The sequence below is a fragment of the Dama dama genome, chromosome 10 (assembly GCF_033118175.1).
Source record: "Dama dama isolate Ldn47 chromosome 10, ASM3311817v1, whole genome shotgun sequence".
Taxonomy (NCBI): domain Eukaryota; kingdom Metazoa; phylum Chordata; class Mammalia; order Artiodactyla; family Cervidae; genus Dama; species Dama dama.
Genome location: NC_083690.1, coordinates 22,482,498 through 22,488,312, shown reverse-complemented (window position 1 = coordinate 22,488,312; position 5,815 = coordinate 22,482,498).

Sequence of the window (5,815 nt, the reverse complement as noted above, 5' to 3'; positions counted from 1 at the left end):
GAGTCAAATTCATATATATATGAAGTAGGTAGTAGTTACCAGGAGAGAAAGCAGAGTTGTTTATGGGATATGGCTTCAGATTTACAAGATGAAAAGTTCTGGAGATCTGCCACACATCAAACGTGAATATACCTAGCACTACTGAACTATACACTTAAAAGTGGTTAAGACTGTGAGTTTTATGTAGTGTTTTTTTTATGATAAAATACAGTGATAGATGATAGATAGATAGTTAGTGTATGCTCCATTACTCAGTCGTGTCTGACTTTTTTTAATCCTATGGACTGCAGCCCGCCAAGCTCCTCTGTCCATGGGATTCTCTCAGCAAGAACACTGGAGTGGGTTGCCATTTCCTCCTCCAGTGGATCTTCCTGATCCAAGGGATCAAACCCGAATCTCCTGCATCTCCTGCATCGGCAGGCAGATTCTTTACCACTGTGCCACCTGGGAAGCCCAGATAGATAGACAGATAAAAGTAAATAGGTGCTTGTTGTATGAAATTAGCAACTGCACTGCACTCTTGGATATTTATCTTAGCTAAGTAAAAACTCGTTCACACACTAACCTATACACAAATATTCAAAGCAACTTTATAATAGCAAGAAATTGGAAACAATCAGACGTGGGCAAGTTGTTAAACTACAGTACATCCATATCATGGAATAGGAATACTACTATTTTTTTTTTTAAATGTTGATATATACAAGTTGGATGGAATGTACTAGTGGTTACCAGGGTAAGGGAGAAGGAGGAAGAGAGGTTGTGGCCATAAAAAATAGCATAAGTCCTTATAGTGATGAAATTGTCCTTTATCTTGACTGTGGGGGTGTTCACAAAAACCTAAACACGTGATAAATCACATGATGCTTTATGTAACACTGGTGACATCTGAGTAGATTAGTTGACTATATGTGATATTGTGCCACAATTATACAGGATGTATACAGTAGAAATACTGAAGGAAAACGGACAAAAGCATATGTATCTCTCTGTATTATTTCTTACAACACATGTCCATCTGTAACTATCTCCAAATAAAAACATCTTTAAAATGCATGCCATATGGGACTTCTTTGGTGGTCAAAGGGCTAAGACTCCATGCTCCCAATGCAGGGGGCCTATGTTTGATCCCTGGTCAGGGAACTAGACCCCACATGCCACAGCTAGAGATTGCACACACTGCAATGAAGATCAAAGATCCAGCATGCTGCAACTAAGACCCAGAACAGTCAAATAAATTCTTAAATAAATAATTTTAAAAATAAAGTGTTCGATGCATGTGTGCATGCTAAGTCTCTTCAGTTGTGTCCGACTCTTTGCGACCCCATGGACTGTAGCCTGTCAGACTCCTCTGTCCATGGGATTCTCCAGGCAAGAATACTGGAGTGGGTTGCCATGTCCTCCCAGAGGGGATCTTCCCAACCTCCAGATTGAACTCACATCTCTTATGTCTCCTACATTGACGGGTGGATTCTTTACCACTAGCGCCACCTGGGAAGCCCCAAAAGTGTTCAATGCAGTGGTTTAAAAAAAATGTATACCACATGTACTTTTCTAGAAGTTTGAATGGAGAGTGATATGATCACCAATTTGAGGCAAAGGTAGTGTTAAGAAAAGGGATTTGTTGGATTTTTATTTTTAGATGATAAGACATCATCACATGGGGAGAAAGAAGGTGAAGATGAAAGTTCAGAAGGTAGAGATTCACTGCTGTAGCAAGGCCGCTGGGGAGAAGCAAGGAAATACAGTGGACGAAGAGATGGAACAGCTACCCCTGAAAACTGGAGAGGATCCTTGTCCTAGAGGAACAGAATGATGGTGGTAAGGACCGGGAAAATACAGATGTTTACAAAAGGGAGGAGGGAGAGGTTGAGGTTGTCTTAGCTTTGGGGCCTATGTATTTTTGAAGAACTAACTCCTTAGAAAAGACCCTGATGCTGGGAAAGATTGAAAGCTGGAGGAGAAGGGCACGACAGAGGATGAGATGGTTGGATGGCATCACCGACTTGATGGACATGAGTTTGAGCAAGCTCTGGGAGTTGGTGATGGACAGAGAATCCTGGCATGCTGCAGTCCATGGAGTTGCAAAGATTTGGACACGACTGAGCGACTGAACTGAACTGAGCTATATATTTTCTAGAAGCAGAGTCATAACCTGGGAATAAGGAGACACAATCGGGTAGGGGTTTGAGGAACGTGGCAAAGCCTTGTGTCATGGAAAAGAGAACAACTAAGGATTCATAAAAGGAATGTTTACCAGCAGAAGGATCAAGCTAAAGATGATGCGTTTGTCAGGGTTTTCCAGAGAAGCAGAACTAACAGTATGTGTATATAGAAAGAGTGATTTGTTATGAGGAGTTGGCTCATGTGATTGTGGAGGCCGGAAAGTCCCCAAATTTGTAGGGTGGGAAGGTAAGCTGGAAATTCAGCAGAGATGATGGTGTAGCTCCAAGTCTGAGCTGGAAGGCCTGAGAACCAGGAGAGGTGATGGTGTAAGTTCCAGCCCAAAAGTACACAGGCTGTACACTGAGGAAGAGTCAATGTTTCAGTTCAAGTGTGAAGGTAGGGAAAATCCAACATCCCAGCTCAAAGACCATCGGGCAGGAAGAATTCCCTCGTACTCGGTTGAGAGTCAGCCTTTTTGTTCTATTCAGGCTTTCAACTGATTAGACAAGACCCACACACATTGGAGAAGGAACTGGCAACCCACTCCAGTACTCTTGCCTGGAAAATCCCATGGACAGAGGAGCCTGGTAGGCTATGTCCATGGGGTCACAAAGAGTCGGACACGACTGAGCAACTTTACTTACACACATTGGGGAGAGCAATCTGCTTTAGCCACTCTCTGATTCAAATATGAATCTCATCCAAACTCATCTTCACAGACATATCCTGAACAAGTTTGACCCTGTTCCTCAGCCACGTGGACACACAAAAATAACCACAGAAGATGGAAACTAAGAATTTTTCATAAAGCAAGAGAGAATGGTCCTGTGACTTCTCTCCAGTCAAACTGAAAAGCCTGGGAACAGGAACTGAGAAAAAAGATGGTCAGAAAGGCAGAGGTGTGGAAGAATTGGGAGTATTTACCTGAGAGCAATTCATTTGACTGATCATAGGCTTGCAGCTGGTGAAAAGGGTGAATCCAAAAGTGGTTGAGGGACCCAGTGGCCTTGATGAGAATAAAAAATAGGTTAAGTGGGAATGAAGGTGTGGAAGAGGCGGGAAGATGGGAAGCTATGATCAGTAGGTAGAAGTGTCCCTTTTAATGTTTTTCAAATAGAGCAGTTTTGGCTGATGCCCAAGTAGTGGGGTGGCCAAGAGGGAGTAAAGGAGAAGTTGGTTGGTTGAGATCTGTAGAGCAGTCATCCAGTGCATTGGGAAATTGATCTGTAAGGACACTGAAATTGCTCACAGCAGTAATGGACAGGGGAAGAAGAAATTACCTCGAGAGAGAGCCAGGCTCCAGCTAAGGCAAAGCATAGAGTTGGCTTCCTGTGAAGACTATTCTACAACATGGTGGTTATGAGTGCAGGTTTCAGATAGATAGGTAGATGGATAGATGGATGGATGGATAGATAGATAGATACATGATATAGGTACATGTATTCTGGCTATTTAGATCCTTAGATCCCTGATCCCTGGCCTCAAAGTCTGACCTTCAGTTTTACCTGCAGCTATTTAAAAAATCCACTATTTCTTTTTTGCTAAGGTTAGCCAGAGTCCATTTCTATTGTTTACAATGAAAGTGTACTGAATGATCCACTAATGCACTTGACTCTTGCTGCCATGATGTGGCGACAGTTCTCACAGACATGCCCAGATTCAAGAGCCACACTTCAAAGTCTCTGACAAAAGAAAGCAACACTGGAGACTTTGATTTCTTTCCAAGAGAGGAGCCTAGGAACAAAAGATATGAGTTACCGGAAGGTTTTCAATTCTCCGTAAAGACCTTCCTGTGTGTTAGAGGTGCTCAGCAGTTTGATGGGATGAATGAAAAGAAGGAGGGAATGAGACAAGTTAAAATCCTTTGACGTCACTGACTTTGCTTCTTCTTAGTTGGGAAACCAGGTCATGCATGGGAACCCCAGGCATCTGGATCCTCTGGAAGACAGAAGGCAGGCTCCAGGTTTGAGTTTCTCCTTGCATTGATCTAAATCAGGCTACCTCCAACTTCCATACATTATTCCTCACTCCAAGAATAAATCTATCCCTGCTGCCATATGACAACCCTTCACACGTTGGGAAATAACTCTCACAACCATCTCTCACTCCTAGCAGTTTTGCCACCAAAACCTTCCTACTTCTTTCTACATCATAGTAACAAGTCCCTGAAGACCTACCTGACCTTCTGTCTAAACATGCTGCGATTCCATTGCCTTCATCAAAGTGGAGTGTCCACAAGAGACACAGTGTTCTGAGCAAGGTCTGCTCCACAAAGGATGGGGAACTTTTTCCTCCTTTGTTTTTAAATGCTATTCTCCTGGTAACGTGTCCTAAATTTGCCACACTCAAGGTTGGGCCTCTCTCTCTCTCTTTTTTTTAAATTTATTTTGGCTGCATTGGGTCTTAGCTGCAGCACAAAGGATCTTCATTGCCTCATGAGGGATCTTTCAACATGGCACTCAGACTCTAGTTGCGGTACACCGGCTCCAGAGCACGTGGGCTTCAGTAGTTGTGGTGAAAAGCCTCGGTTTCTCCATGGCACGTGGGACCTTCGTTCCCCAACAAGGGATAGAGCCCACATCCCCTACTTTGCCTGGTGGATTCTTAACCACTGGACCACCAGGGAAGTCCCCTGCATGTCTCTTACTAGGCCCCAACCTCATTCTGCTCTCTCGCTGGCCTGTTTGGAATTCTTCCTGAGCCTTTCTTTTTCCCTGTCTTCTGGAACCACCTCATTGAATAGTAGCATCAGTGACTCAGGGGCACTGGAATAGTCATGGAAGAACCAAAACTTTGGTGGAATTCCTTATTTTTCGTTATTGGTTGGTAAATGGATACACATACACAGAGGGCAAGGAGAGATGGCAGAAAGAGGCAGCCAGCCCAGACTGGTGGAAGGCAGGTGTAATAAGCCCGGGGACTTAGATACGAGGCTTGTCCTAGGCGACAGCAATATGGGTAGATCTCTGCACCCACATGCTAAAATCTGGAAAGTTTATGGAAAGGCCTTAACGGGGCTCAGTCACGTGACCAGCCCAGACAGTGCTAACAACACAGTGCTCACTCAAGGCTGCATCCTTGGAATGGCACTCACTGTGGGAACAGTGGGCTGAACACACATTCCAAGGATCGGGTGGAGGCGAGGAGTCTCCAATTTCCTGGGTCCATCAGCGATCCCACTTCTGGGCATACACACCAAGGAAACCAGATCTGAAAGAGACACGTGCACCCCAATGTTCATCGCAGCACTGTTTATAATAGCCAGGACATGGAAGCAACCTAGATGCCCATCAGCAGATGAATGGATAAGGAAGCTGTGGTACATATACACCATGGAATATTACTCAGCTGTTAAAAAGAATTCATTTGAATCAGTTCTAATGAGATGGATGAAACTGGAGCCCATCTTCATTACAAACAGAGTGAAGTAAGCCAGAAAGATAAAGACCAATACAGTATACTAACGCATATATATGGAATTTAGAAAGATGGTAATGATAACCCTATATGCAAAACAGAAAAAGAGACACAGATGTACAGAACAGAATTTTGGACTCTGTGGGAGAAGGTGAGGGTGGGATATTTCGAGAGAACAGCATCAAAACATGTATATTATCTAGGGTGAAACAGATCACCAGCCCAGGCTGGA